Source organism: Salvelinus fontinalis, chromosome 12 (genome assembly GCF_029448725.1).
Source record: "Salvelinus fontinalis isolate EN_2023a chromosome 12, ASM2944872v1, whole genome shotgun sequence".
NCBI lineage: Eukaryota > Metazoa > Chordata > Actinopteri > Salmoniformes > Salmonidae > Salvelinus > Salvelinus fontinalis.
In genome coordinates, this window is record NC_074676.1 from 39,640,243 (window position 1) to 39,653,194 (window position 12,952).

Genomic DNA, 12,952 nt, shown 5'->3' on the forward strand with positions numbered 1-12,952 from the left:
TTTTGCTAGTCCTCCCAGTTTTGACCCTTGACTCTGAACCCGCCTGTCTGACCATACTGCCTGCCCTGACCTCGAGCCTGCCTGCCACTCTGTACCTCCTGGACTCTGACCTAGTTTATGATCTTTTGCCTGTACACAACCATTCTCTTGCCTGCCCCTTGGATTATAATAAATATCAGAGACTCGAACTGTCTGCCTTCCATGTCTGCATCTGGGTCTTGCTCGGTGGCCTTATAAGTCATTGCATGTTGGTACATTACATTCATTTCCATTGAAATGCTGCGTTTGCCTTGCAGCATTACATTGCACAGGCAGTTGCAGTGCGTTCGGTGTGGTGCATAACGCTTTGAACACGCTGACAGCGTCGCAAAATAGTACGCAGCATCATCTGGATATGTATGCAACAACAGTTCAACATTCACTGTCTATCATTTCTGTCAAGCCGTCTACACGTACAGTTTGACACATACGTTCGATAAATCCAAGGTATGCACCACACCGACCGCACTGCAACGCAATGCCGCAACGCAATGCTGCAATGCTGTGGTCAGGGAGGGTACTTCAGGTGCTCCACACATTTCCCCCAAGAGATCTGGTGGTCCTCGGAAAGGAAAGAATTGGGATCCACTGCCATAGAGCAGGGGTCGGCAACAGGCGGTGGGCGGGCCAAAAGCATAAAAATTATGTTTCTATTGGGTGAAAAAAATGACAAATCACCAGGAATTCAGACCAAAAAATTATCGAAAAATTCAGCTAAAAAATGTATTGTTATTTTCAAATAAAATCTGTAGTTGGGGTTAGTTCTGGTCAATTTGCAGTGTACAAATGATTATAATTATTTTTTATTCGCTCCAAAATAAATCGTCCCACAATCGTCCCTTGAATTTCCTTCTAGAACTGACTGAATTGAAATGGAATTGACCCAAACTCTGATCTATACTACATAAAACCAAGTCCAGTACTACTTTACTCCTTCATGGCCTTTTCCATCCCACACCAGTGTTTATCTTCATGTAAGCTTGGGTTATGTTCTAGGCTTATGTTTTATAAGTCATGTTTTTCATCTAAGAGATAGATCTCAGCTTGAATTATGACTCAGAAAGGGTTGGTGACCACTGCCCTATATAGTGCACTACTATATAGAGAACAGGGTGCCATTTGGGATGTACACTCTGCTGCGGGAGAGGAGGGCCAGGACTACCAGATACTTTAGTACAGGAGGGGGCAGATGTCATACTCTGTTCTGCTGCGGGAGAGGAGGGCCTGGACTACCAGATACTTTAGTACAGGAGGGGGCAGATGTCATACTCTGTTCTGCTGCGGGAGAGGAGGGCCAGTACTACCAGATACTTTAGTACAGGAGGGGGCAGATGTCATACTCTGTTCTGCTGCGGGAGAGGAGAGCCAGGACTACCAGATACTTTAGTACAGGAGGGAGCAGATGTCATACTCTGTTCTGCTGCGGGAGAGGAGGGCCAGGACTACCAGATACTTTAGTACAGGAGGGGGCAGATGTCATACTCTGTTCTGCTGCGGGAGAGGAGGGCCAGGACTACCAGATACTTTAGTACAGGAGGGGGCAGATGTCCTACTCTGTTCTGCTGTGGGAGAGGAGGGCCAGGACTACCAGATACTTTAGTACAGGAGGGGGCAGATGTCATACTCTGTTCTGCTGCGGGAGAGGAGGGCCAGGACTACCAGATACTTTAGTACAGGAGGGGGCAGATGTCCTACTCTGTTCTGCTGTGGGAGAGGAGGGCCAGGACTACCAGATACTTTAGTACAGGAGGGGGCAGATGTCATACTCTGTTGCCTGGGGGTCTGAGGAGGGGAGCAGCTGAGTGGGGATCAGGTGGGGGCCCGACCCTGGGGGGGGTTTCTTTATGACAGACTAGATCCATGCCTCTGGGTCAGTGCGTGTGTTTATGAGTTAGGCCAAGCTGTCCTTGTTTCAGACAGAGTCATTAAAGAGGGGTTAGGAAAGGGTAGGCCCCAGCCACTGTTGTTGTGCTCGCTGTACAAAAACAGACAAACGCCCCCATCCACATCGACAGGGCTGTAGTGGAACGGGTTGAGAGAAGTTCCTGTGTCCAATCACTAAGTACTTAAAATGGTCCACACACATGCACACAGTAGTGAAGAAGGCATAACAGTGTCTCTTCCCCCTCAGGAGGTTTAAAAGATTTGGCTTTTTTATTTTTTTATTTAACCTTTATTTAACTAGGCAAGTCAGTTAAGAACAAATTCTTAATTACAATGACGGCCAAACCCGGACGAAGTTGGGCCAATTATGCGCCGCCCTATGGGACTCGCAATCACGGCCAGTTGTGATACAGCCTGGAACCGAATCAGGGTCTGTAGTGACGCTTCTACCACTGAGATGCAGTGCCTTGGACCGCTGCGCCACTCGGAAGCCATGGGCCCACAAATCCTCAAAAAGCACCATTGAGAGCATCTTGACTGGCTGCATCACTGCTTGGTATGACAACTGCACCCCCTCGATTGCATGGCGCTACAGAGGGTGGTCTGGACAGCCCAGTACATCACTGGGGCTGAGCTCCCTGCCATCCAGGACCTCTATCAGGCGGTGTGTAAGGAAGGCCCAGAAAATTGTTAAAGCCTCCAGCCACCCAAGCCATAGACTGTTCTCTCGGCTTCCGCACAGCAAGCTGTAACAGAGCAACAAGTCTGACACCAACATGCTCATGAACAGCTTCTATCCCCAAGCCATAAGACTGCTAAACAGCTAACAAAATGGCTACACAGACTATCTTCATTCACCCTTTCATTTTTGCACTGACTCTAGGTACACTCACACTGACACACACTGAGTCTACACACACATATACAATCATCATATACGCTGCTGCTACTCCGTTTATCATACAGTATATCCTGATGCCTAGTCACTAGTGATGGGGGGGGGGGGGGGGGGGGGGATTGATAGTTACATATCGGGAAATTATTTTTAACAATATAGATACAATATCTCAATATAATTTTTGCGCTACTTGGCTGTACCTGCACCAAAACTCCAGTATTTTTCCTTGATAGTTTGTTCTCCATTAGGGAGCCAATTTGTTTTCAGCACTTTTATTGACATGACTGATAAATTAATTATCATGGCTATCTCGTCTCTCTGCAGCAGACGCATATGGTGAGCAATATGTTAGGAACATCGAATCACAATAAATTCACAATACATATAGAATCGTGAAATTCGTATCAGCCTTTAAGTATCGTGATAACAATGTATCGTGAGGTCCCTGGCAATCCCCAGCCCTACTAGTCACCTTACCCCTATACATATCTACCACTCCAGTATCCCTGCACATTGGAAATATGGCATTGGAACTGACCCTGTACATAGCTTACTTAATCGTGCTCTTCTTATTTATATTTCTTGTGCATTTTGTTCTACTTTACTTTATAGTACTACATTTGTACTGCTGATATTGATTACTGATTTGTTGCCAGAAATGAATTTCCCTTTATCTGACAATACAACTTGAAACTGAAAGGCCTTGCAGTAGGACCCAGAGAAGAGAACTCTCAGGCTCTCTTCTACTATTCAAACATCCTCCCCTCCCCTTGCCTTCTCCTTCCTCCCCCTGCCCTCTCAATTCAATTCAATTCAATGAGCTTTATTGGCATGGGAAACATTTGTTAACATTGCCAAAGCAAGTGAAGTAGATAATATACAAAAGTGAAATAAACAATAAAAATGAACAGTTAACATTACACTCACAGAAGTTCCAAAAGAATAAAGACATTACAAATGTCCTATTATGTATATATACAGTGTTGTAACGATGTGCAATTGGTTAATGTACAAAAGGGAAAATAAATAAACATAAATATGGGTTGTATTTACAATGGTGTTTGTTCTTCACTGGTTGCCCTTTTCTTGTGGCAACAGGTCACAAATCTTACTGCTGTGATGGCACACTGTGGTATTTCACCCAGTAGATATGGGAGTTTATCAAAATCAGGTTTGTTTTCGAATTCTTTGTGGATCTGTGTAATCTGAGGGAAATATGTGTCTCTAATATGGTCATACATTGGCAGGAGGCTAGGAAGTGCAGCTCAGTTTCCACCTCATTTTGTGGGCAGTGTCTTCTCTTGAGAGCCAGGTCTGCCTACGGCGGCCTTTCTCAATAACAAAGCTATGCTCACTGAGTCTGTACATAGTCAAAGCTTTCCTTAAGTTTGGGTCAGTCACAGTGGTCAGGTATTCTCTGTTTAGGGCCAAATAGCATTCTAGTTTGCTCTATTTTTTTGTTAATTCTTTCCTATGTGTCAAGTAATAATTTTTTGGTTTTGTCATGATTTGGTTGGGTCTAATTGTGTTGCTGTCCTGGGGCTCTGTGGGGTCTGTTTGTGTTTGTGAACAGAGCCCCAAGACCAGCTTGCTTAAGGGACTCTTCTCCAGGTTCATCTCTCTTTAGGTGAGGGCGTTGGTATGGAAGGTTTGGGAAACGCTTCCTTGTAGAATTGAACAGCTTTTTTCTGGATTTTGATCATTAGCGGGTATCGGCCAAATGCTGCTCTGCATGTATTATTTGGTGTTTTACGCTGTACACAGTGGATATTTTTGCAGAATTCTGCATGCGGAGTCTCAATTTAGTGTTTGTTCCATTTTGTGAATTCCTGGTTGGTGAGTGGACCCCAGACCTCACAACCATAAAAGGCAATGTGTTCTATAACTGATTCAAGTATTTTTAGCCAGATCCTAATTGGTATGTCGAATTTAAGATGACGCCAGAGAAGAAGGCAGACGTTTGACGTGCCCCCAACCGATTGTGTTTTTGTTCATTTATTTGCGTTGTTTGTAACTTTTTTTAAACGTATTTTGTACATAATGTTGCCGCTCCCGTCTCTTATGACCGAAAATAACTTCTGGATATCAGGACTGCGATTACTCACCATGGACTGGTAGAATACTTTGTTTCCTTTAACGAGTCTGATGAGGCCGACGCAAACGATATACTGCTTTTTCGGGAACAGGCCAAGACACCTGTGATTTGCGTTAAGAGGAGGCAGAGAAAAAGGGGCATGAGGGCGGCCTGCCTACTGAGAATTCGTAGGCGATCAAATAAACCCCCACTTCCTTCCAATCTGCTAGCAAACGTGCAATCTTTGGACAATAAAATAGGTGACCTATGCAGAAGATTAAACTACCAATGGGACATAAAAAAATGTAATATCTTATGATTCACGGAGACATGGCTGAATGACGACACTATCAACATACAGCAGGCTGGTTATACGCTGCACCGGCAGCATAGAACAGTGGCATCTGGTAAGACAAGGGGCGGCGGACTATGTCTTTTTGTAAATAACAGCTGGTGCACGATATCTAAGGAAGTCTCGAGCTATTGCTCGCCTGAGGTTGAGTATCTCATGATAAACTGTAGACCACACTACCTACCTCCATCTGTATTTTTCGTAGCTGTTTACATACCACCACAGTCAGAGGCTGGCACTAAGACGGCATTAATGAGCTGTATTCAGTCATAAGCAAACAAGAAAACGCTCACCCAGAGGCGGCGCTCCTAGTAGCCAGGGACTTTAATGCAGGGAAACTTAAATCCGTTTTAACAAATTTCTATAAGGGTGTTAAATGTGTAACCAGAGGAAAACAATTCGGGACCACCCTTACTCCACACACAGAGACACATACAAAGCTCTCCCTCGCCCTCCATTTGGCAAATCTGACCATAATTCTATTCTCCGGGTTCCTGCTTACAAGCAAAAATTAAAGCAGGAAGCACCAGTGACTAGATCAATAAAAAAGTGGTCAAATGAAGCAGATGCTAAGCTACAGGACTGTTTTGCTAGCACAGACTGGAATATGTTCCGGGATTCCTCCGATGGCATTGAGGAGTACACCACATCAGTCATTGGCTTCATCAATAAGTGCATTAATGACGTCATCCCCACAGTGACCGTATGTACATACCCCAACCAGAAGCAAATGGATTACAGGCAACATCCGCACTGAGCTAAAGGGTAGAGCTGCCGTTTTCAAGGAGCGGGACACTAACCCGGAAGCTTATAAGAAATCCAGCTATGCCCTCCGACGAACTATCAAACAGGCAACACATCAATACAGGACTAAGATCGAATCATACTACACCGGCTCTGACGCTCGTCGGCGGTGGCAGGGCTTGCAAACCATTATAGACTACAAAGGGAAGCACAGCTGCGAGAGCTGCCCAGTGACACAAGCCAACCAGACGAGCTAAACTTCTTCTATGCTCGCTTCAAGGAAAATAACACTGAAACATGCATGAGAGCACCAGCTATTCTGGAAGACTGTGTGATAATGCTCTCCGCAGCCGATGTGAATAAGACCTTTGAACAGGTCAACATTCACAAGGCCACAGGGCCAGACGGATTACCAGGACGTGTACTGCGAGCATGCGCTGACCAACTGGCAAGTGTCTTCACTGACATTTTCAACCTCTCTCTGTCCGAGTCTGTAATACCAACATGTTTCAAGCAGACCACCATAGTCCCTGTGCCCAAGAACACGAAGGTAACCTACCTTAACAACTACTGACCCGATCTGTAGCCATGAAGTGCTCCGAAAGGCTGGTCATGGCTCACATAAACACCATCATCCCAGACACACTGGACCCACTCCATTTTGCATACCACCCCAACAGATCCACAGATGATGCAATCTCTATTGCACTCCACACTGCCCTTTCCCACCTGGACAAAAGGAACACCTATGTGAGAATGCTATTCTTGACTACAGCTCAGCGTTCAACACCATAGTGCCCTCAAAGCTCTTCAATAAGCTAAGGACCCTGGGACTAAACACCTCCCTCTGCAACTGGATCCTGGACTTCCTGACGGGCCGCCCCCAGGTGGTAAGGGTAGGTAACAACACATCCGCCATGCTGATCCTCAACACGGGGTCCCCTCAGGGGTGCGTGCTCAGTCCCCTCCTGTACTCCCTGTTCACTAATAACTGCACGGCCTGGCACGACTCCAACACCGTCATTAAGTTTGCCGATGACACAACAGTGGTAGGCCTGATCACAGACAACGATGAGACAGCCTATAGGGAGGAGGTCAGATACCTGGCCGTGTGGTGCCAGGACAACAACCTCTCCCTGAACGTGATCAAGACAAATGAGATGATTGAGGACTACATGAAAAAGAGGACCGAGCACGCCCCCATTCTCATCGACGGGGCTGCAGTTGAGCAGGTTGAGAGCTTCAAGTTCCTTGGTGTCCACATCACCAACAAACTAACATGGTCCAAGCACACCAAGACAGTCGTGAAGAGGGCACAACTAAAACTATTCCTCCTCAGGAGACTGAAAAGATTTTGCATGGGTCCTCAGATCCGCAAAAGGTTTTACAGCTGCACCATCGAGACATCCTGACTGGTTGCATCACTGCCTGGTATGGCAACTGCTCTGCCTCCAACCACAAGGCACTGCAGAGGGTAGTGCAAACGGCCCAGTACATCACTGTGGCCAAACTTCCTGCCGTCCAGGACCTCTATACCAGGCGGTGTCAGAGGAAGGCCCTAAAAATTGTCTTAGACTCCAGCCACCCTGGTCATAGACTGTTCTCTCTGCTATCGCATGGCAAGCGGTACCGGAGCACCAAGTCTAGGTCCAAGAGGCTTCTAAACAGCTTCTACCCCCAAGCCATATTACTCCTGCACAGCTAATCAAATGGCTACCCAGACGATTTGCATTGTATATAGACCGGTATTGTTATTTACTGCTGCTCTTGAATTATTTGTTATTCTTATCTCTTACTTTTTGCGGTTATTTTCTTAAAACTGCATTGCTGGTTAAGGGCTTGTAAGTAAGCATTTCACTGTAAGGTCTTCACCTGTTGTATTTGGCGCACGTGACAAATAACATTTGATTTGATTCACTAAAAAGCTCTGGTGAACACAGAGAATAGTGGAATTGGTGTCATAGACTACTGATAAGGGATAAGAGGCTAATAAGTTCAAAGCTCAGTTGCACTTGACCTACCAGCAGTAAATGATGTGCAAGCAGTAAATGAAAAAAGTAAAGAGCGTACAATATGTTATCACTTCGTTCCAAGATGGTGTAGCAGTTGGACTTCTGTTTGTCTTTTCCCGTCCCGTCCCGTATATATATTTTTTTTCGTATATATTTCTGAAATATTTTTTGTATATTTTGTTATCTCAATTTCCATCTATGGAGTGAACATACTCTCCTGCAACCCGCCTCACACAATGTAGTACGGATCTGCTATTTTTACACTTTTTACCCTGGAACCCCCATCAGGAGCTAGCCAGCTAACTAGCTACTAGCTAATAGTCAGTTAGCCACTACTAGCAGTCATCACCGTTAACTCGGACATCAGCCAGCCTCAGCCTGGTCAATTCCTGCCAGTCTGCACAGCGTGATATCAACCCAGAGCATATCGGACTGCTTTTTCTCAACCACATCTCCGGATTTGTACCGCAAGCTCTGAACCTTTACACCGGATCATCGCAGCTAGCTAGCTGCTATACGAGTGGCTACTGCTGGCTAACGTCTCTGTCCCGAAGTAAGCACCAGTTAGCCTGGAGCTAGCCTCGAGCTAGGCCGATCTCCCGGCTAGCTGAAGAGGTCCATCAGCCAATTCTTGGGCTACAATACCTATTTTGCCAATTGGCCTGGACCCTTTTACTGCCGACACGGAGCCCCGCCGATCCAGCACGACTGGTCTGCCGACGTAACCGTCCGAGGGGGTTTCAACAGGCTCTTCCGTTGCGACGGCCCCCGAAGGCCCATCTGCTTTCCTGCTAACCCCGGCCCGCAAGCTGTCTGAATCGGTGTGTCTCCAGCTTGTCTAGTTACTCACTGGACCCTATGATCACTCGGCTACACATGCCTCTCCCTAATGTCAATATGGCTTGGCTATTGCTGTTTTGGTTAGTGATTATTGTCTTATTTCATTGTAGAGCCTCCAGCCCTGCTCAATATGCCTTAGCTAGCACTTTCGTTCCACCCCCTCAGCTGGTTTAAATGGTGCCTCTAGAGACAAAATCTCTCTCATCGCCACTCAATGCCTAAGTTTACCTCCACTGAATTCACATCCTACCATACCCTTGTCTGTACATTATGCCCTGAATCTATTCTTCCGCGCCCAGAAATCTGCTCCTTTTACTCTGCTCCAAATGCAATAGACGACCAGTTCTTATAGACTTTAGCCGTACCCTTATCCTACTCCTCCTCTGTTCCTCTGGTGATGTAGAGGTTAACCCAGGCCCTGCAGCCCCTAGCTCCACTCCCATTCCCCAGGGGCTCTCATTTGTTGACATCTGTAACTGTAAAAGCCTTGGTTTCATGCATGTTAACACTAGAAGCCTCCTCCCTAAGTTTGTTTTATTCACTGCTTTAGCACACTCAGCCAAGCCAGATGTCCTAGCCGTGTCTGAATCCTGGCTTAGGAAGACCACCAAAAATCCAGAAATGTCCATCCCTAACTATAACATTTTCCGACAAGATAGAACTGCCAAAGGGGGCGGAGTTGCAATCTACTGCAGAGATCTGTCATACTATCAAGGTCTGTGCCCAAACAATTTGAGCTTCAACTTTTACAAATCCACCTTTCCAGAAACAAGTCTCTCACCGTTGCCTCTTGTTATACACCCCCTTCAGCTTTCAGCTATGCCCTGGACACCATATGTGAATTGATTGCCCCCCATCTATCTTCAGAGTTCGTACTGTTAGGTGACCTAAACTGGGACATGCTTAACACCCCGGCCGTCCTACAATCTAAACTAGATGCCCTCAATCTCACACAAATGATCAAGGGACCTACCAGGTACAACCCTGAATCCGTAGCCATGGGCACCCTCTTAGATATCATCCTGACCAACTTACCCTGTAAATACACCTCTGCTGTCTTCAACCAGGATCTCAGCGATCATTGCCTCATTGCCTGCGTGCGTAATGGGTGCCTATGTAACAGTATAACTTTACATCGTCCCCTCGCCCCGACACGGGCGCGAACCAGGGACCCTCTGCACACATCAACAACGGTCGCCCACGAAGCACGGTCGTTACCCATCGCTCCACAAAGGCCGCGGCCCTTGCAGAGCAAGGGGAAACCCTACTTAATGTCTCAGAGCAAGTGACGTAACTGATTGAAATGCTACTAGCGCGCACCCGCTAACTAGCTAGCCATTTCACATCCGTTACACCTAGTCAAACGACCACCCCTCATCACTGTCAAGCGCTCCCTAAAACACTTCAGCGAGCAGGCCTTTCTAATCGACCTGGCCCGGGTATCCTGGAAGGATCTTGACCTCATCCCGTCAGTAGAGGATGCCTGGTTGCTCTTTAAAAGGGCTTTCCTCGCCGTCTTAAATAAGCATGTCCCATTCAAAAAATGTAGAACTAAGAACAGATATAGCCCTTGGTTCACCCCAGACTTGTCTGCCCTTGACCAGCACAAAAACATACTGTGGCGTTCTGAATTAGCATCGAATAGCCCCCGCGATATGCAACTTTCAGGGAAGTCAGGAACCAATATACTCAGTCGGTCAGGAAAGCTAAGGCTAGCTTTTTCAAACAGAAATTTGCATCCTGTAGCACTAATTCCCTCAAAGTTATGGACACTGTAAAGTTCATGGAGAATAAGAGCACCTCCTCCCAGCTGCCCACTGCACTGAGGATAGGAAACATTGTCTATACCGATAAATCTACGATAATGGATAATTTCTATAAACATTTTTCTATGGCTGGCAATGCCCCTGGCTACCCCTACCCCAGCCAACATCTCTGCACACCCTAAAGCAACTTGCCCAAGCCCCCCCTGCTTCTCCTTCACCCAAATCCAGACAGCTGAAGTTCTGAAAGAGCTGCAAAATCTGGATCCCTACAAATCAGCTGGGCTAGACAATCTGGAACATCTCTTTCTAAAAGTATCTGCTGAAATTGTTGCAACCCCTATTACTAGCCTATTCAACCACTCTTTCGTATCGTCTGAGATCCCCAAAGATTGGAAAGCTGCCGCGGTCATCCCCCTCTTCAAAGGGGGAGACACTCTAGACCCAAACTGTTACAGACCTATATCTATCCTGCCCTGCCTTTCTAAAATCTTCGAAAGCCAAGTTAACAAACAGATCCTCTGGCCTCTGGCAGTCTCTACACAGGGTTCAATTATCGGGCCGACTCTTTTCTCTGTATACACCAATGATGTCACCCTTTATGCTGGTTATTCTCTGATCCACCTCTACGCAGACGACACCATTCTGTTTCTATCTGGCCCTTCTTTGGACACTGTGTTAACAAACCTTCAAACGAGCATCAATGCCATACAACACTCCTTCCGTGACCTCCAACTGCTTTTAAATGCAAGTAAAACTAAATGCATGCTCTTCAACCGGGTGTTGCCCGCACCCGCCCGCCCGACTAGCATCATTACTCTGGACGGTTCTGACTTAGAATATATGGACAACTACAAATAACTCGGTGTCTGGTTAGACTGTGAACTCTCCATCCAGACTCACATTAAGCATCTCCAATTCAAAATTAAATCTAGAATCGGCTTCCTATTTCACAACAAAGCATCCTTCACTCATGCTGCCAAACATACCCTCGTAAAACTGACTATCCTACCGATCCTTGACTTCGGCGATGTCATTTACAAAATAGCCTCCAACACTCTACTCAGCAAACTGGATATAGTCTACCACAGTGCCATCCGTTTTGTCACCAAAGCCCCATATACTACCCACCACTGCGACCTGTATGCTCTCGTTGGCTGGCCCTCAATACATATTCGTCGCCAAACCCACTGGCTCCAGCTCATCTATAAGTCTCAGCTCACTGGTCAATATAGCAACACCCACCCGTAGCACGCGCTCCAGCAGGTATATTTCACTGGTCATCCCCAAAGCCAACACTTGCTTTGGCCGCCTTTCCTTCCAGTTCTCTGCTGCCAATGGCAGGAACAAACTGCAAAAATCACTGAATCTGGAGTCTTATATCTCCCTCTCTAACTTTAAGCATCAGCTGTCAGAGCAGCTTACTGACCACTGTACCTGTACACAGCCAAACTGTAAATAGCACACCCAACTACCTCATCCCCATATTGTTATTTATCCTCTTGCTCTTTTGCACCCCAGTATCTCTACTTGCACATCATTATCTGCACATCTATCACTCCAGTGTTTATGCTAAATTGTAATTATATCGCCTCTATGGCCTATTTATTGCCTAACCTCCCTGCTCTTCTACATTTGCACACACTGTACATCGATTTTTATATTGTGTTATTGACTGTACATTTGTTTATGTGTAACTCTGTGTTGTTGTTTTTGTCGCGCTGCTTTGCTTTATCTTTGCCAGGTCGCAGTTGTAAATGAGAATTTGTTCTCAACTGGCTTACCTGGTTAAATAAAGGTGAAGTAAAAAAAATATTGTTGCTCTGATCCTCACATAATTTGAATATAGGCACTTCAAGGGCCAATCAAACTTGGATTTTTTTCCTAGACTTTGCCCTTTGATCTAGGATATCTCATATCTCAATCTGTACTCAAACAATTTTTGGGGTGTTTCATTTAGATTTTTTAAAATTGGGATTTAGAATTTGGGAAATAGTTCTAGATGTGAAATGGCTGTCCTGTACGTGACTGAATCCCTTTAAACGGTATGTAACTACTCCGTTGCACAATGCGGCAGTAGCGTACAGTGACTCAACTAGGTGCCATTATTAAACATAGAAGAAGTACCGGGTCGTCACTAGCTACCATAGCCACAAAGTTATAAACCTCGACCATTTCTGCAATTTATCTTCTTAAAATGTGATATTAAACCTAGCCCTAACCGTAACCCACTGCTAACCTTATGCCTAACCTTAAATTAAGACCAAAAAGGAACAAACAAATAATATTTGTACGATATAGCCAATTTCGACTTTGTGGCTGTGGTAACTAGTGGACACCGAAGTA